A 21,763-nucleotide genomic window follows, 5' to 3' on the forward strand; every position below is an offset into this window, starting at 1 on the left:
TAGTGATGATCCTAACCAGCTAACTACAATTATGTGAAATTTCACATAAACTTCTTGTAAATTTTCGCAATTACACCTATACGTAATTACAACAATTAGTTAATTCAAATAATTTTGTGTAATCATTCATAATTTTTCGCAATTCCGTGCCGAATTTGGTGGTGAATAGCAAACATGTTAAGGAGAATAGTGGTTACAAGTCAGAATTTCAAAAGGACCTTGTAGATTTTGAGAAAATTGATAAAAAAAATGCAAATACAAATGTTTTTTAAGCTAAGGAAGGAAAATGACAGTTTAAAAAACTATTTTCTTTGCATACTGAAAATCGCTTTTTCAGTTTTAAAAGCGACATTTTTGATTTGAACCCACTATTCTCTTTAACATACGTAGCAATTTTGGTGGCAATAGCATGTATGGGGGCTTTGCTATAAAATTACACAACAATTACATGAACATTTATGTGTAATTATGAATGATTACAATAACAGACTACATTCATTATAGTTTTTCCCCGAAATTTTGCATTGTAATTTTCCAATTTCAATGCGAAATTATGTCTATGCGAAAATTGTGCTTATCACTAAAAACAACGCTATATTACAGAAGAGCACTGGTTTCGTTACATACAATTTTCATTACATTTCGTTACATACAATTTTGCATTTCTTTAAAGCTACTAGCAACATATTCATATAGATATTTATATGAATTTATATAAATTAATAAATAAAAATAAATATTTCCTCATATACTAGCAGTTTGTAATAAAAAGCATATATTCTTTTAAAGATTGTGAGCCAGATTTTGCTCAGGAGGCAGCTCCCTATTTCATAAGCCGCCTCTCCAAAACTTGGCCAATGCTCTTTTAAGTATGGACCGAGAATGCTTAACTGGAACAAATCACTTCTGAAGTTCTGAGACTCCTTACAGCTTTTCTGAACACTATTGTAGCAAAATGGCTACAAAATATTGTTCATTGGAATAGGATAGCCAGCATTACCTACTTCATATCTAAAGCTTATTTTCACCTTATAGGCCAGAACAGTTTAGCCAGTCTTGCTATTATCATATTGGTTCACCACTACCATGATCACTTCTTATGCACTCTTAGGTTATCTTTTTCTATTTTATATGTGTGTGTGTGTGTGTGTGTGTGGAGGGGGGGGGGGGGTTGGCTTTCATTTACTTACCTATGGAAGGCTGCTCCCTTGCCTCCCCATCTATATGAAGGCCACCATCATTATGCTGTCAGTGCTGCAGAGCTGCAGGTTTGAAGTGCCCACAGCGATGTTACGCATCCCCAGCCACCGATGCACGCCGGGAGATGTAGTCTTTTATAGTCTTTAATGTGATTGCACATACTGCCTGGGAGATGTAAATACATTAGTGAACTTCATGTCCTGACATGCACAACAGCAGCTGGGGATGCGCAACATCACCATGGGCACTTCAAACCTGCAGCTCAGTTATATAGACAGGGGGCTATGGTGCATTGGTCTGGGTGAACATTCAAATTAAGTTTAAAGGCAGCTTTTCATTTCAAAATGACAGGTGCTCTTCCTCACTGCCACCCCAGGACTACATGTAAGGTGGAAGGCTAAATGCTTTGAGTCTCATGACACACACCATGCACACATGAGCATCCTCTCAGCAGCAGCAGGACACAGGAGCTTAGTGTTGAGTGCAGGGGATAGGGCCTGGTTACAGACAGGATGGATCAGTAGCTCTGCCTCAGCAGATGAAGGGTAGGAAAACACTTTGAACTTAAAGCGGACCTAAACCAAACATTTTTTTTAATTCAAAATATTTAGTTGCACCACTCTGACACATACAAAGATAAATAAACACTCCTTGAAGCCTATGAGCAGTTCAGTGCATGATTTTCACCCTTCTCTTTTCATTACTAGGTTATACTGAGGGCAGCCATTAGCAATTCCTCCTTTGTTGGACACTATCTACAACACCAGTTTGCCGGATTCTGTCCCGGCAATATGAAAGGAAGGGAGGGGTTCCTCCAATAATTGTAAAATATTTTATATTTGTCATCATGCAGCTGAAAAAAAGGCTGCTATTTATTATTATAATTTAGAAAATAGATTTTATTTCTGAAATGTTGTATTTTTAATTTGTGAAACAGTGAAAACTGTAAAATTTAAAATATGTACAAACATATACAAATAAGAAATACATTTTTTCCAGAGTAAAATGAGCCATAAATTACTTTTCTCCTATGTTGCTGTCACTTACAGTAGGTAGTAGAAATCTGACAGAAGTGACAGGTTTTGGACTAGTCCATCTCTTTATAGGGGATTCTCAGGGATATATTTATTTTCAAAAGCAATTAGTGAATGGCAGTTGCTCCGTCCAACTGCCAAAAAACTGTGTAAGGAGCAGGGAAGCTGGCCAGCATCATTGTTTAAATCCTTTTTAGGGAATATCTTTATAAAGAATAAAAGCCTTGCTGAGAATCCCCTATGAAGAGATGGACTAGTCCAAAACCTGTCACTTCTGTCACATTTATACTGCCTACTGTAAGTGACAGCATTATAGGAGAAAAGTACTTTATTGCCCATTTTACTCTGGAAGAAACATACTTCTTATTTGTATATGTTTGCACATATTTTAAAATTTACAGTTTTTTGCTGTAGTGCCCCTTTAAGTGGTTTCTGATGATCTGCTCTGCTTTGCTGTAGACTTGCTCTGTTCTTCGGTAGACTTTCAGAGCAGAGATAAATGCATAGTGTTGGGATCACAGTGCAGTGTGTGTGACAGGACAGACAGCTGACATACCTTATTGCAGAATGGCTATGACTGCCATCTATTCCCCTCTAGTGGTGTCCTCTCTAGTGGTGTCATCCAGAGTGGTCTGCACCCTCGTTACCTCCATAGTAATGCCACTGTCCCCTGAACAAACCAGATACACAATATTTATGTCTACCTATCACCTCTCCTAAAACTGATCAGGGGTCAATTGGCCACATCTTTTCTCAAATGAAGAGAGACAAAGTTCCATTGATCCCTTATAGTTTGGGCCCAAACGGTGTATCCTCAAGTCAGGAGACTGAACTATTTTGGGCTAATGGCTTCATTTATCAGTTCTCCAAACAAAAGTATGAAATACTTTTAATTAGCATTGCTTACTTACATGATTAAAAAGAAAAGTAAATAAGAAAACTAATTTATGCCTAGATGATATATATTCATACAAGAACAATTAAAATCCCAGGGAATCTGTAGGAAAAATAAATAAATCCACACAAAAGCAATATAAATGCTAGATAATCACCATAAACTGCATAAAATAAGAGACCTGGAGCCTTTTCCACTATAGCAAAAGCATTGATAATGTTCTCCAGAGGAAAGCCGAAATGCCAGAGGCAATGAGTGTAATTGGCAGGAAGGAGGCTTTCCATAAATATTGCATTTCTTTCTTACATTATTGTGAAACACGTTTATTTTGTTAATTTTAGGAAGGCTTCAAGGGTTTGCATCATGCATCTATACGGATGCTTGCAGTTGTCAAGTCATCAGAAACATTACTTTGCTGCTGCTGACAACGTGCTGGCAGTAGATAGGAACAGTATGTTTGAAATATGCCTCCTTTCATTTGTAAGCTATTTGTCGATGTAACTCATTTGGAGTAAGAACAAAGTTGCTATCTGAAAACAGCATGACTGAAGCAAGTTTGACAGCAACCTGCTGAAACAGTGACACGTGTCACTGCATACATTGCAGAACAATGAAAGCATTTCATTTACATCATTCATGACATAATGGGTTTACCAGTTTGTTCTCTAATTTAAGGAGTAAAAAGCAAGCTACAGAAAAGAGAAATAGATCCTATTTGTCTTAGGTTACATTTCTCCTTAAGATTTCTTTTGATCTTCAAAAACTGGTTATTTATGCATAGTAGATTATTATTGTGTTTGTATACCAGCTACCGTATGTTTTACTCTGACTTTGTTAAGGTGAAAAACAGAGTAGAATTTATATAATTAAAGGAAAACTTAAGTCAACTATAAAAAATGAGATTTACTCACCTGGGGCTTCCCTCAGCCCCCAGCAGCTGATCGGTGCCCTCGCAGCCCCGCTCTGACGCTCCAGGACCCGCTGGCGAACACTTCCGGTTTGGCCGTCACCGGCCGACAGGCATGGGAACGCGAGTGATTCTTCATGTTCCCAGCCTGTATATCGCCCCCTATGCTGCTATTGCGACCATCCATACATGTAAATGATCTAATTGCAGAATGCATAGGTAGCTTGTTAAGAGAGCACATCAGTGCTTTGAATACATTTTTATTCTAAAACAGAGTATAGTGACTGACAAAAAGTTTCAACAGATAAAATGTGACAGCAAATCTATCCCTCACTCCAACGCAAATCATATTATTTAGTGTGTGGAGTGTTCCGTTTAAGTAGATTAGGCATGGAAAAAAATCGCCAGTCACTGCAAACATCTTATAATTATTTTAAAAAAATGTGCAGTGCTTTAAAACACAGCATAATCTGTCTGGAGACTACAAATTCTGGGTATCATAGCTTCAGTATGGAACAATTTAAAATAGTCACACAATCAATTTTTACAGGTCCCATTATCTTTAGCACTGAAAAAAGCGGATAAGCAAATCTGCCAAAAACAGATTCGTGATTTATTTATTTTTTTGCAATACAAAAAATACAAAACCCTTTTTTTATGTGAAAGTACATAAGTGTGATGCAGACTTAAAGCAGATCTGAGGTGAAAAAAGTAACTATAACAAGCAACTTGTCTATATATCGTATCTAAAATTTAGATAGTTTGCAAAGCAAATCTAGCTGCAAACAGCTTCAACAGTATATGATTATTTCTTCCTATGATACAATGACAGCAGCCATGTTCTGCTTGTCAAATTACACAGGCAAGCTGATAGCATCTCCAAGCCCTCAGCTCAATCCCCTCTCCTCCTCCCTCCTACCCTCTGCCTCTGGAATCTATGACTAGTAACACCTCCTGCTCCTGCCCAGACACAACTCCATTGCTTGCTACATTGCTCTAAGAGTGCCAAGGCACAAAAGGAGCTGTGGGCAAGGCTTGTTTAGTTTATAGGGAATTTGAGTATTAAAACAAAATAAAAAAAAGTATTTGGCTTGAGGAATGTCATATAAACTATATGAAAGGAACACAACTATGCAATGAGTAAAAGTTTATCTCGGATCCACTTTAAGTAGAAATGTATCAGCCTTTACAATATCAGTAATGTACAGTTATGTAAACATGTGCACATTATTTTTCTTTATTATAACAGTAGTATTGTACAATTATGTATAAATGTGCTTGATATGTATAAATGTATACAAATACTTAAATGTATGATAACAGTAGTAAAACAGAAGTAAGTGGAAATGCGCTCATTATTAACCTTTACAATAACAGTAATAAAACAGAATAAAGTAGAAATATACAACATTTACAAGAACAGTAATGAATAAATTCTGTACAAATGTGCGCAATATTAACCTTTATGTAACAGATGTAATGCATACCTTTGCACAAATAATCACAATATTAGCCTTTTATTTTTAATAACCAATAAAAAAAAATTAACCTAAAAAAATGTATTAGCAATGGCAGTGACTGACTGACTGCTGTTGCCTGTGTAGTGTGCTAACAGCCGACAAAGTATTCACTTCTACTATCCCTATACACTTACTGGTTCTGTCAGTTCAATGCAACTCTCCCTGTATCTCTCTCCCCTAAAGGCAAAGTGAAAGCAAGAAACAAAATGAGAAAAACCTCCACACTCCCCTTGAGGCTGGGTTCAGATATGACATAGCGTGAAAGGTAGCGTTTTCTGGAATGTGTGTTGCGTTTTTGGTGCATTTTTTGTGTGTTTGCGCTTTTGATGCGTTTTGCGTGCGTTTTTACACGTTTGTGGTTCGCTAATACAAAACGCATATGCGTTCTGTATGCGTTTTATGCTTTTTTTATTGCGTTTTATGCAAATCACTAGGAAGACAACAGGAAGCAAAAATGCATCACTAAACAATTTTTTAAGCAAAAATGCATTTAAAAAATGCATGAAAAATGCATAAAAAACGCATACCATTGCGTTCCCATTGACTTTCACTATGTGCGCTTTGGCAGCCATCCTGCATACTATGCAACAGAACCAGCATTTTGTGAAACGTATACTGTAAAATGCATAGAAAACGCATATGCATTTTTTATATGCATTTTTTCCTGCGGCCCATAGACTTCCATTAGCAGCAAAAATGCAGTGTTTTCCGCTACGCTAGCGTTTCTGCTATGTGTGCACCTAGCCTTACGAAGGGATGATGATAATTATGATGTTAAAGGAAGTAGTCGGCACCATCCATATGTTGCTCTTTTACTTTGTTGTAGTGAAGTCATGGAGTATACAATGACGTTTTGGAGCGCAGCTCCTTTCTCAAGTTCATGACACACTAAACACATTGCATAAACAACCTCATTTTATAGTCAGCCTTGTCTCAGTGTAGCCAATCATATGCTACAACTCTCTACCCAATGAACGCTCTTCTAAAGAGCGGACCTGATGGGAAACTATCTGGACAATGAAAGGAGCCAATCCCCCAGTGTCATCTACCACCCATGACTGCGATAAGTCACGTGGGTGACCTCCGCCCGTCAGAACTCTGTCTGCACCCTCAGGCATGCGAACCTGATGGGGACAGGGAACACAACGTCCTTCACAGCGCTGTACTGTATACTATATTGTCTTTGACACTTAACTATCCCTAAGAGGGGCTCACAATCTAATCCTGCCATAGTCATACTGTATTTCATATGTATGTATTGTGTAGTGTATGGATCGTAGTCTAGGGCCAATTTAGTGAAAGCCAATTAACTTATTTGTATGTTTTTGGGACATGGGAGGAAACCGGAGTGCCTGGAGGAAACCCATGCAGACATGGGGAGAACATACAAACTCCTTGCAGATGTTTACCTGGCTGGTAATACAGTGCCATGGAATAGGCACAGCACCATGGAATATGTTGGCACTTTATAAAAGGGTGCATACCATGTTGCATTGTGATGCCTGGTGCGGCTATGTACAGTATAAACCTAACTGATTGCCACATCTAGGGACAGAGTCACAAAACAGGTATAACATTTACATGCACACACAGACTATATAAAGTTTACCAGTGTTTAAAGAACAAGCGACACCTATGCTAGCCTAGAAATTAAAAACACATATATAAGTAGATAAATACTACGTCTACTTACATAACAGATGTATTGTGCTATCCACGTACTGATTCCTGTGAATTTTATAATGGAAAAGCAGAAAATCCTACTCTAGGCAGTGGCCATTTTGCCAAGCTAATGCTGACATCATATCCTCCCTGACTCTTGTTTTTCCTTCCCCCCCTCCCTTCTCCTGCTCATTGTGTATGCATTAGCTGCCCTCCTCAAAGAGTGTTCAGAAACTCCCACTGAGGTGTATACTAGGAACTGTACAGTCTTTTTTTTGTTTACTCCTCCAATCGCTGAGTCACCTCAGCCTTGATTGTAAACACACAAGTGATAAGAGGGTGTTTCTGATAAGCAGCTAGGCAGTGAAATAAATGGAAGAGGATGTATATATTATAGACCAGCTGATAACCCGGGTATATATTTGGCTGGTGTTGGCTCCACCCACTTTTTGTTACCCTAAAGCTACGACGAACGATCTTTTAATTGACAAAAGAACGACCTAAGTAAACGTTAGCTTTTAAAGGTGTGTAACGATCTGATCGTTTGTTAACAAACGATCTGGAACAACGTCACATACTGTTCCTGGAAGTGACATCATAGCAAGTTCCGCCCGTACGTAGCGAACAGTTCAAAACGTACATTACACTGTAAAACTAACCTTACGTATATTACATTACAGTACAAGATTTCATACTGTAGGTATGTAGGTAGAGCATTTACATAATATAGCTTTGACAAAACATACAAAAATACACTCTGTCCTGTTAAAATGACAATTATGGTATAATCATGTAGCAATTAACATGTCACAGGACACATTCATAGAATGAACATTACATCACGAAAAGCAACTGTTGCGATTGCGCATAAAAATGAAAGGTTCTATCGAGATATAATGAAATGCGCATGTAAAGCCTAGTACGAACTACCGTTTTTTAACGATGTACTACTTTTGCAAACAATCGTCATTTAACCTCCTTAGCGATAACCCGAGTCAGGCTCAGGACGGAAAGCTGCAGCTCAGAGTGATAATCCCGCATTGGATCCATCGGAGGTGTGGAATGTGCAGGGCTGCTGCAGATCTATCTAGCAGTATGTTTTTTTATTGTCTAAAAGCTTGAAGGAAAATTGCACCGCTTTTGGACAATAAATCTGGAAATAATCATACCGCCAGGGAGGTTAAAAAAATCCGTCAAGGCAGATCTTTCATTTTTAACGATCTAGGTTGTCCATCGTTTGACTTAATGATCATTGTTTTTTTTTTTTTTTTAAAACGATCGTCATTTGAAATGATCAGGGAACGATCGTTTTTTAAAACGACTATAGCCGCATGTGTGTACGCACCTTAACACACTCAATTACCAAGTTTGTGAGCTTTGCCATCAATAATTTGTATATGCTCATAGAAATTAAATAAATCAGATTGGCGGTTTGTGACTCCACCCCTCTCCAGCATTTGAACCCCAGTCACCCAAAAACAGCAGGTTTGAGGCATCTGCTATTACCAGTGTAAAAATGGAAGCAATTGAAATATTCCCCTTGAAAATCAACAGGTGAATTTTGATCAGCTATTATAGGCTCCACCCACTTAACTGAATATTAATCTCGGTCACCCAGTGACCATCTTGGCAAAGTTTGAGAACCCTGCCATTAACAGTGTAAGAAGGCCTGCAGTTTATATTTTCCCAATGAAATTTGTTTTTGGCTCTGCCCACTTTTTGTAACCTGGACACACAGTCACTCAATGACCAAGTTTATAAACTTTCGGGTCCTTGGCATCAATAAAAACAAATCTGATTGTGTGTTTGTGGCCCGCCCCTTTTCTGAATTTGATGAATGTACCGGGTTTGAGGCTTGTGCCATTAACAGTGCAAGAATGGCAGTAATTTTAATATACCCCTTGAAAGTCAACAGGTGAATATTGATTGACTTTTTAGGCTCCACGCACTTTTCTGAATATTAATTCCAGTCACCCAGTAACAAACAGTGCAAAGTTTGAGAACCCTGCCAGTAACAGTGAAGAAGGGCTGCAGTTTACATTTTCCCAGGGAAATCTGTTTTTGACTCCACCCACTTTTTGTAACCTTGACACACAGTCACTCAATGACCAAGTTTGTGAGTTTTCGGGTTCCTGGCATACAAATTGTGTGAATGGAAGCAGTTTATCCAGCAAAGAAATCTGATTGGCTGTTTGTGGCTCCGAGTCTTTAGTAAATTTAAACCCCAGTCACTTAATGACCGCCTGTAGCAGGTTTGAGGCCTCTGCCATTAACAGTGTAAGAATGTCAGCAGTTTCAAAATTCCCCTTTGAAAATCAATAGGTGAATTTTGATTGGCTGTCGTAGATTCCACCTACTTTTCTGAATATTAATCCCAGTCACCCAGTGACCAACCTTGTAAAGTTTGAGAACCCTGCCATTAACAGTGTAAGAATGGCTGCAGTTTATATTTTCCCATGTAAAAAGTTATTTGTTTTTGGTTGTTTCTAACCTTGGCATCAATAAGTTGCATTTTCCATTGAAATTAAACAAATATGATTGGCTTTTTGTAGCCCGTCCCCCCCCCCCCCCTTTACAGAACCTCAACCCCAGTCTCCCAGTGACTGACTGTACCAGATTTGAGGCATCTGCTATTAAGAGTGTAAGAATGGCAGCAATGTAAATATCCCACTTGAAAACCAATAGGTGAATTTTGATTGGCTTTTGTAGGCTCCACCCACTTTCTAAATATTAATCTCAGTCACCCAGTGGCCAACTGTTTCACGTTTGGGAACCCTGCCATTAACAGTGTAAGAATGGTTGCAGTTTATATTTTCCCATGTAAAAATTGTAGTTGTTGGTGCCGCCCACTTTTTCTAACCGTGACATATAGCCACTCAATTACCACGTTTATGAGTTTTGGGATCCTTTGTATCAATAATTTCCATATTTCCATTGAAATTAATCAAATCTGATTGGCTGTTTGTGGCTCCACCCCCTTTCTGAATTTGAACCCCAGTCATCCAGTGACCAACTGTACCAGGTTTGAGGCATCTGCTATTAACAGTGTAAGAATGGCAGCAATGTAAATATTTCCCTTGAAAATCAACAGGTGAATTTTGATTGTCTGTTGTAGGCTCCGATCATTTTACGAAATATTAATCCCAGTCTCCCAATGACCAACTGTGCAAATTTTGAGAACCCTGACATTAACAGTGTAAGAATGGTTGCAGTTTATATTTGACAGTGAAACTTGTTTTTGGCTCCGCCCACTTTTTGTAACCTTGACACACAGTCACTCAATGACCAAGTTTGTGAGCTTTCAGGTTCCTGGCATACAAAATGTGTGAATGGAAGCAGTTTATCCAGCAAAGAAATCTTATTGGCTGTTTTTAGCCCCACTCCTATAGCAAATTTGGACCCCAGACACCCAATGGCCGACTGTAGCAAGTTTGAAGCCTCTGCCATAAACAGTGTAAAAATGGCAGCAGTTTAAATATTCCCATTGAAAATCAATAGGTGAATTTTGATTGGCTGTTGTAGGCTCCACCCACTTTCCTGAATCTTAAACTCATTCACCCAGTGACCAAGTGTGCCAAGTTTGAGAATCCTGCGATTAACAGTCTAAGATTGGCTGCAGTTTACATTTTCCCATTAAAAAATGAATGGCTGAAATTTGATTGGCTGTTTTATGCTCTGCCCACTTTTCCTGGATTTGTAACCTCTGTCACCAAGTGACCAACTGTGCCAAGTGTGGGGACTCTGGCTTGATTACTGTAAGAATTGCAGCCTTTTACATTTTTTCCATTGACATGAATGGGTGAAATCTGATTGGCTGTTTGTAGCTCCGCCCAGGTGTGCAGGGGGGCAGCGAGACCCCCAGAACATATCAACCCAGGTAGTAAGGGATCTGTATACCAAGTTTCGTTCAAATCGCTAAAGGCATTTTCGAGTGATCGCGGCACATACACACACACACTCACACACACACACACACACACACACACACACACACACACACACACACACACACACACACACACGTACACACACACGTACACACACACATCCAATTTTATATATATAGATATCATACATCTATAAAGCACTACATTTCCACTGTGTTGGTTTGTTTCTTATAACCCTCATATACGCTGGGTTTAGCTGATCAATGTGTCCCTTCCGTGCTCATTTGTCACAATGCAAAATAACGATTGCTCAGTGATCATTAAATGGCAACTATAGCGAGAGGGTGAGAGGAATATGGAGGCTGACATATTTATTTCCTTTTAGGCAATACAAGTTTCCTGGCAGTCCTGCTGGTCTCTTTGGCTGCAGTAGTGCCTGAATCACTCACCTAAAACAAGCAAGCAGCTAATCCATTCAGAGCACCTAATCTGCATGCTAGTTCAGGGTCTATGGCTAAAACTATTAGAGGCATAGGATCAGCAGTGCTGCCAGGCAACTGGTATTACTTAAAAGGAAATAAATATGGCCGCCTCCATATAAATCTTACTTCAGTTGTCCTTTAAAGGCAACATTAATAGAATGTGTGTAGGAGGCTATAGCCTGGAGATAATGAAACACCTATGAACTGTACTGGGCTCTATGGGCTTACTGTTCCATACAGATTGTTTCAGAATGTTCACTTCCTAAGTCGGTTCTTGTACATTGAATTTGTTTATGTTGCCTTGCTGTGACTTTGCATTCTGCCTTCTATATGTTATGCTTGTTTTTAGTTACTTGTGTGATGTCCTACTGGGATATTGTTGTGCACATGTTTTTTGTATAGTTCTCCACTTGTAAATAGTTTACTTATTAAGGATGAGCAAGAAAGGTACTACAGTGCATACTATAACTAGGTAAACCCGGACCCTTTCTTAATAGCTAAAAGTGATAAGCAATATAATCATGGTGGCTCTCTACTAATTTCTGCTGTTGGATTCAGCAACTGCTATGGCTTTGGGGGAAGACTGTTCACCAAAGTATAAATTGAAGTTTTAAATGTAATGCATCATTCACATATTTTTGAATAAAATCTGGCTACGTGTTCCCCTAGAGACATGCAAACCTTCATGAAGATAGGATAGCTCCGTAATTGGTTTCAACAAATTCACTCATTCTTAGGCTACTTTTTATATACAATAAAACATCTTCACTAATTATTAACTGGTGTCGTCTCTTCTAACATTGCTGGAAAGAGTGGTCATCTGCTTACCGCCTGTGCAGCCTTTCACAGGTCAGACCTCAGCCAACAAATTTGGCATGTAGTTGGTAAGGATCATATAACTGGTGTTATTCTCTCAAAATTCAAAACCTTAAAAGACTTACGAGGCCAAATGCTAAAAAAAAAGTTAAATAGCCCCCCGGGCCGGCTCACAACCGCACGGCCCGGGCCGGGCTCTCCCGCCTGCAGTAAGATGGCCGCATGAGGTGGCCGCGGCTGCTCAGTCCGCATAGCCGCGAATGCGGCTGCGCAGCTCTAGGGCCAACCCCCCGATCCACTCAACAGGCTGTTTCCTGTAGCGTGGATCGGGGGGTTGGCCCTAGAGCTGCGCAGCCGCAGCCAGCTCATGCGGCCATCTTACTGCAGGCAGGAGAGCCTGACCCGGGCCGTGCGGTCCTGAGCCAACCCGGGAGGCTATTGAGAGGCGGGGACCCGGCGGAACGGCACGGAGGGCGCCGACGGCGTCCTCTGTGCCTTAAAATAGGATGCAGGTATTTAACTTTTTTCAGCATTTGGCCTCATAAGTCCTTTAAAGAGACTCAGAGATGAGTCATAAAGCTGTTTTTTACTTACCGGGGCTTGTTCCAGCCCCATAGGCACGGATGCATCCCTCGCCATCCTCCTGCGGTCTCCCGTTCAGCCATGGTGAGCCCCGGTAACAGGCTCAGTGACATCAGTCCGGGTCTACTGCGCATGCGCAGAAGGTTCGCACATGCACAGGAGACCCAGGCTGGCTTCAACTGAGCCTGTTTACCGGGGCTCACCGCAGCTGAACGGGAGACAGCAGGAGGACAGCGACGGACACATCTGTGCTTATGGGGCTGGAAGCCCTGGGAAAGTAAAAAAACAGCCTCATGACTCATCTCTGAGTCTTCTTAAGGCTAGATTCACAGTGGGTGTTGCATTCTCTGTAAAAGCAGGAAAGTTATAGAACAGGAAAGTCACGCTGCATGTTATCCACATGCTGTGTCACATACAATGAAGCATGCAGCAAATGAAAAGTATGCTTCACTGTCACTGTTAATGCGTGCATGTTGTGGTAATGCTCTACAAGCACTGCAACAGGATGCCGCACACCGATAGACTAAACCTCATTGGCTGCACTGTAAACCTTGCATAGGGGTATCATTGCAGTGTGGAATGTCGCGTCAAAATACAGCCATTATGCTGCACTGCAACATCCCAGTGTGAACCTAACCAAATTGTTACCCACTTAATTTTTAAGCTAGGTTAATTTGTTATTTAAAAAAATAACACTGTTAAAACTGTATTCTGTTTTTCATACAGGGAGTGTGCGAACATTCATCCAGAAATGCCCCCAATATGTAAAGCAAGTCTACTTTTTTGCCAGTACAATGTTTTTCGTAACGCGACAGGTATAAGTATAATGATGTTTTTGAACACAGTTAAAGAACATACTCTATATTGATTTATTTCTAAGTGAATGAATACATTCACTATGTACATTAGCTGTACTTATCACACAATTGCATTTAGAATACACACAATTCTGAAGCTAAGCTGTACAATCATGTCCACATTAGGCAAAGCGAGCAGAAAAGGAAATAGGTGACAAATAAAGAGCAATTATCATCAGGGAAAGATGATTTGCAAATAATCAGATCTGAAATAAAACTAACAGCAATGTGAAGCGGAAGAAATAAACACTAATATTAACATACTGGTATATATTCTTTCATAGTCATATAAGCTATGTGGATGAAGGCTGTCCACACACCAGTTCCTACACATTCAAGGATGTATTTTTCAAGAAGACTCTGTCAGTTAGCTTAGGTGAGCTGGATTGGAATGATTTGTAAAAATTTTTTGAACATCACGGAACAAACAAGCAATTCAAACACCTGACTTGGAAGAAATATTTATTTTTACGCCACTAGTTTCAATGAAGTGCCTGCTGACAGGGGTGCTCGGATACCCCTTTTTAAAAATCCGGGTTGTTCCGGATCCAGATACCCAGATATCCGGATCCGAATCGGATTGCCGAATCCGAATTTTTTGGTATGCAAGTAAACTCGGATATCCGAACCCAATATCCTGGATATCCGGCCGGATTCGAATATCCGGTTAGAAAACCGGAAGTGACCTGAAAATGGCTTAAAATGCTTCCAAAAGTCTCTTCAAATGGCAAAAAAAGTTTCGGAGATCTCTCTCTCTCTCTCTCTCTCCCTTCGAAAGGGATTCTTCGAAAGGGATTCTTGCCATTGACGGTGATTTTGGCTTCTGCTCGGATATCTGAACTAACTATCCGCCCCCATTTCTGATTTCAGATGGGAAATCCGAGTTTGTCGGATAGTGCTATTCGGATTTTAAAGCACACAGAGCCAAGCTAAGAGGAGAGATTATCTCATATTATGACTTTCCCTAGAGAACCAAAAAAAAATCATGACAGCCCATCCAATGATGTGAAACTTGCCTCTGTCTCTCTGCCATCACAGCTTCTCACTAAAAGAAAAAAGAGTTTTAAGAGTCACAGAGACACCTGATATTTGCACAGTTTCATACTAAGATAATAGGTAGTCATCTGTCCACACAGTTGTTTTTCTATTTCATCTGGAAGGGCACCACCTTGTCCTTGCACATTAAAAGACTTCACCTAATTGCTGTCTCCAAACATCCCAAAAAGGTAGGCCCTCCTTTGAGTCCTACAAGTTATCCCCTTCCAAAGAGTTGTAAAAACAATGGTTAATAGACAAAATCATTGTGACCACTGTTTTGATGTAAATATGATGTGCACAGTATACCCTCTCATTTAAGACCGTGCAATTTTTCAAGTTTAATAATAAATCAGCAAACTACTTGCCTACTTCAATAAGTCAATAAGCACAACATCTCTTCAAACTGCATATCTTCCTTATGTACCCAATAAGGCCATCTATCCTCTAACCCTCAAGACATCCAAAACACTTTGTGCTCTTTTTATGAAACTCTTTATTCTTAGTCCATTACATGAAGCACGGCTACCATGGGAGAGAAATGACTTAGCTCAGTTGAATTTTCATCACCCTCACAAACTGACTTCTATTTTACCTATTACTACAGATCGCCAGGCCTTGATTGCTTAACTACAAACTTCTAAAGGCTTTACTACCCAAGCTTATTATGAGATTTTTTTTTTATTATCCATAACAAACACAAGGCATCTTTGGACCCAGGCTCTCTTTCAGACCTACAATGTATTACTACTAAACAAGGACATTAAATATCTTTGCAAACTGTTATCCAACTAGTTTTGGCTTTTCATGGTTCTCCTTTAAATGGCCTTCTCTGGCCCCATCCTGGACTACATTACGTTGCTCTGTGCTAATGGCTCTCTACTGGGGTATCAGAATAGGCTATATTAAAGACAGAGCATCACTGTTTGCAGACAACATCCTTCTTAAGGTGGCCACACACCATACAATATTTTGAATATCTGTTCAATTCAAGAATTGCCATCAGTTCTTCTGACTGATTGTAACATTTCAAACATATGACCAATGTACCACACACATATGTTCATTTTTCCACAATCATGAAAAAAAGGATTGGAAACTCTGAGAAAATTGCTAGGGTGTGTATATTAATAAATTGACAATCCAACACACACCATACAATCTTTAGAGACATTGAAGAACAATTTCCAGCATTTCGGATCGATGGTGTAACGATTTGTGTCGGCAAGGAACAGAATTCTGATTATTAGGTGATCTGCAGTATCACCTATAATGCAGATATATACCTGATTGTATGGTGGTCTGCAGAATCACCTATAATACTGGTATATCAGAAAGCTGATGTGACAACAAATAGCTAGATAGTGATTGGTGCAACAGTAGTACTGGTAGGTTTCGCTATACCTCACCAGAGGAGCTGGTGGGTACTAACAGTACAGTGCCCCTCACCAGAGTCAAGGGCCCTCTGGTGAGAGTAGAGTGGTCAGACTGATCGGGTTGGCAACAGACAGACAGATGCAGTACAAAATCGGAAGGCAGAGACAGGAAGGTATAATCAGGCAGAGTCGGCAGCAAGATCAGATGGGCAGAGGTACAGAATCACTGAGCAGAAGAGTAGTCAGAACGAGCCAGAGTCATGCACAGATAATAACACAGTAATTAATTAACTTTAAGGCTATCAAACCATTCCTATTTTGTGTGAAATCCCCGGTTTCCTCCCGGATCAAAGCACACCGGATCTATCTAAGGTCTGAGTGCTAACACCAAGTGTTCGCAACAGCAGACAAGTTGCGAGTGATTCAGCTAGGCTTGTGAAGCAGAGGAGACCCCTCCGGCACGCCTCCTCCTATCAGCCAATGAGGAGCGGCGAGCGGCTCCTCTGACGTCAGCCGACCGGCCGGTCAGCTGACGCGCCTCCTCCCCGCATAAAGGTCCTGTCTGTGGGTGCGCGCACCCTATGTGCACCCTATGTGCTGCTGACAGACCCATCGTCGGCGTGCTAGACGCCCGAGGCCCGGAAAGATTGCTAGGCAGGGAGCTGGAGGCAGCTGCGGTGGTAGTGCTGTTCACCGCAGCTGCCTCTCCAACGTTTGTTACAGATGGAAATCAAAAAATACATGAAATCCGATCACATTTTTCAGTCGAATGAAAAAAAAAAGCTTTTGATTTTTTTCGGGAGATCCGATCATATTTATCGAATTGCCGTAAAATTGGATCATTTTATGGTATCGCGTGTGGCCCCCTTTAAAGGGGGCCACTAACAGTCCAATTTATAACGAAAAATCGTTTGAGAAATTCTGGTCAGAAGAAAAATCGTTCAATACACCATCAACGAAGCAATCTTTGCTTCCTATTTATCACAACCAACAAGAAAATCCAAATTTTGGTTTGACAAAAATCCAATCGGACCACTATTTTTATGATCCTTCAGAATCGATTGTGCCCATCAACTGAGATTATTTACAACAAATCCAATCAGAAATTCTGATTGCTCAAACAATTTTTTGCTAGAAATTGGATAGTGAGTGGCCACCTTTATATCTCACAACCAAAAATACATATTACTTAATTTAACTATTTTTTATCTTTGAAAGATCATTTTCAGGTTTAAAAAATAAACTTTCGCAAAACCAAATTGCTCCTGCTGAGACTGTGCACCCCAGAGCATCAAAACTAAACCTGAAACTAGAAGCAAAATCTTTGTATAGTCATTGGCTTTCTAACACACTTAGGTATTACATTTTACAATTACACATTGTAGCTATACAAACTCAATCTAACTCATGTTATTGATAAGATCTTCACTGTAAAAAAACTGTACCTGGTCCCTGTCTAAAATTTAATTTTACCGAATAAGATAATTAACTAATTCTACTCAAACACAAAGACATTACAGAGAAACTCCAACCAAGAATTGAACTTTATCCAAATCAGTAGCTGATACCCCTTTTACATGAGAAATCTATTCCTTTTCACAAACAGACCATCAGGGGGTGCTGTATGACTGATATTGTGGTTAAACAGCTCCCACAAGAAACTCTGAGTACGTACTCCTGGCAGTTTCCTGTCTGTAAACCTTGCTGCATTGTGGGAAATAGCGGTTTGCAGCTGTTTCCAACTGCCAAAAATCCATGCAGCCGCTACATCACCTGCCAATAGTAAAACTGTCACCATGTAATAAATGTCAGAATGTAAATCAGGGATTTTAAAGATTTTACAATGGGCAAACATTGACTAAATCATTTATACATAATTATTGTAAAAATTAAGCACTTTTTGTATTACATTATTTTCACTGGAGTTCCTCTTTAAACACATTGGGGTAGATGCACGAAGCAGCATTCATTTTGCTGTCACAAACATCAAACATATTTAACGTTACTACCACCAGCAGTGTTCCATGACTTACACTAATAGCATGACTTGCGGAACTTGAGGCCCAGTGCACACCAAACCCGCTAGCAGATCCTCAAATTGCTAACGGTTTTTGGAGCAGATTTCAGAGGGAATCTAGGCATGTTTAGAGACGTTTTCTAAACATGCCTAGCGTTTTTGGGAGCATTTTTTTGTGTAGCAGATTACAAATATTGTTACAGTGAAGCTGTTACTGACCAGCTTCTGTAACAAAAACGCCTGGAAAACTGCTCCGATCTAGCATTTCCCAGAGCGGTTTGCATTTTTCCTATACTTTACATTGAGGCAGAAACGCTTCTGCAAACCGCAAACGTGCAGCAGGAGGCACGTTTGCGGTTTGCTAAAAACCTCAAACCACTGGTGTGCACCATCCCATTGAAATACATTAGCCAAGCGTTTTCACAGGTGGATGCAGTTGGCGGTTGGCGGATCGCTGCTAAAACCGTGTGCACTGGGCCTAAGTGCTATAAGGTGCAATCTGTGGGTAGTAAACCACTAGATCTAGTGACAAAAAATGATTTACAATGATTTAAAATGATTTATGTGCAAAAAAAAAGTACAGTTCAGAATGCAAAAAGTGCAAACTATGCAATAAATACAATTAAAACTGCCAAAAAAGTGCATATTTTTGTGACCAGAACAATGGAACAGCATACATGTGTACTACACTGGGTGCAAAAAAAAGGTAGAAAAATGTATACTATACTATTTCTAGAGTGATCAAGCATTGAATGATGCCACTATAGAAAGTAGGGGGGGGAGGCAAAATCCCGTATGTGCTCCACATGTTCCACAGGTATCAGTCCTGCTTCCTCAAGAGATAAATGCCATCTGTATTAGGATGCCATAATGACATCTACTGTATTTAAATGGTATAGGTCAGTTGAGGAAATGCCAGATTAAAAATGACATCTGTCCGTCACCTACAATCCCGGAAGAGTTCCTTGCTTTCCATAATAAGAATAGGTAGTGCTAGTATTGCGTCCTGCAGCTCCCAAAAATGCTGGTTGATGTTCTTTTTTGGAAGAAATTTGGCTTTCCTAAAACTAGGAAAGCCAAATTTCTTCCAAAAAAGAACATCAACAGAGCAGATGACATGTAAATGAAATGCATCTCATGCCCCCACTGACTAAAGAGGCCAGCGGACCAAGTCCACTTTCCTTCATGACCATCAAATATCTCCCCGTCTGATGGACCTGGGGGTGTTCTGGGGCCTAACAATACCCCTGTTCACCCCTGAGCAGAAGGAGAGGAGAAAAAGCTTGCAGCAGTACTGCTGTACATGACAGCCTTGATAACACAGAAGCTTTTGGAAACTACAGACAGCTGCATTATTAATCAGTGGTGTATTTATATTATTTATACGTTTAACTCATCATTTAAAACAACTGAATCGAGTTGCATTTATTCTTTTTTTTTAATTCAACAGAAAATGTAATGATCACAGAATATTAAGTAGGCTTAATTTAATAAATTAACACAACACAGACAATTTTGATATCCATTTTCATTGCACTCATAAAGCATCTGCTTAATATACATGGAAATATTGAGAAATAAGCCAGAAGTTATAAATGGAGATTTTACAGAGATTTACAGATTTGTTAAACTAAATCTTTACTTATCTCCATTTTCTTTAACTTCTGGAAAAAATAGGCAAAAAAGGGTTATTCTTTTTGCTTTGCAATGTAACAATGTTTGGCTCCAACAAAGTCTATAAGGCTCACTTAAGGTGGCTATACACTGGCCGATGGCCAGATATTTCGACCACCAAAAAGATCTCTCTCTGATTGAATTGATCACAGAGGGATCTACTGCAGTCAGTGTAGTACACACAGATTTCAAATAGAATTTCATCATGAAATCTATTGGATATCTGTGCAGCTGCCTCCGCCTGCAGGGCCCCCCAGGCCCATGGTGAGTGTTGGAGAGCTTACCTGTCCATTGGGGAGCCTCCTCCTGTATCTTCTCTACATTGCAGTTGGGATGCCTTTACCCCATGACCCTTTGGGATATACGTGACCTCATATGTACCACCAGGTCCCATGGTACAGGCTCTTGGTGGCAATGGAGAGAAGATATGGGACACAGAAGGAGCTCACCAGCAAAAGGTAAGCTTAAAGGTAACCTGAAGCAAGAAGTTCATTAACAAAAGTGACAGAGGCTCCAGTCAGGATACAATACATTAAAAACTGTTTAAAAGGGAGGTGGTGGACTTACCTCCACGTAGTCGGACTTACTTACTTACTTACTTAATCCAGTGTCTTCCACTGGTGCAAAGGGCCTCAACAAATGTATGCCACTGGTTTCTGTCCTGGGCGATTTTTTTCTAGGTAGTCGGACACTCAATGTTAATTTTCAAGGTAGATCTTTATTCAATATATGAAGCAAGATCTTTACTCAAGATATTTATTTAAGATATAACTTTATTCAATCTGTGAAGCAAGAATTATATGGTGGTGGCCATATTTATTTCCTTTTACGCAATACCAGTTGCCTTGCAGCCCTGCTTGTCTATTTGGCTGCAGCAGTGTCTGAATCACACCAGAAACAAGAATGCAGCTAATCTTGTCAGATTTTACAAAAATGTCAGAAACACCTGATCTGCTACATACGTGCTCAGGGTCTATGGCTGAAAGTATTAGAGAGGGAGGATAAGCAGCAAAGCCAGGCAACTGGTATTGCTTTACAGAAATAAATATGGCAACCTCCATATACCTTTTGCTTCAGGTTCCCTTCAAGCACCGATTCCACACTCACCACAAGCCCGTACGGAACACATCACATATGGGGGGAGATTGGCTGGGGCCCTGGGTCTGTCAGGTCTGTCTGTAATAGGAGAATTAAACACCGCTACCACAGCGAACCGATCCAATTACTTTCAAGCGAGATCTCTGGATCAAACATTTGTATCAATTTCCAGCTGAAATTGATTGAAAAAATCATTGCAGCATGTTGAAAATTATGATCGGGCAGCTATGTTGCAACATTGATCTCCTGCAGATTTAATCATTATGATCAAATTTGCTAGATATTGATGCTGCACATCAAGTAATGCATGTAGACGTTTACTATTTGCAGTCTTTGATTTTCTCTAGTTGTAGAACAGCTTGTGAATCTTGGTGCTTAGCAGCTAAGATACAAAAAGATAAGTGTGCGAACAGATGTTACTGACCCCTAATGCTGGGCATTTCTGCATGTGGGTGTATTGTTGCACTGCACTTTGGAGTGAGGCCTAAGACATGTAGTACCTTATTGTGAGTTGCCTTCCTTTCACTGTGTAACATTAAAGACTAGAAAGAGCCCTTAGTATTTGATTACCAAGGCATTACTTGCAACACAATTACCATGGAGAACTATCATCTTTGCCTCCAATAGCTCTAAGCAGTTTTGTGAGCATTCAGCAGGTTTCAACTAGGGACTGCTGTTTTGTTTCTTACATGCGCATGTAAAAAGTAATATATTTATAAGA

Source organism: Hyperolius riggenbachi, chromosome 5 (assembly GCF_040937935.1).
Source record: "Hyperolius riggenbachi isolate aHypRig1 chromosome 5, aHypRig1.pri, whole genome shotgun sequence".
Lineage (NCBI taxonomy): Eukaryota > Metazoa > Chordata > Amphibia > Anura > Hyperoliidae > Hyperolius > Hyperolius riggenbachi.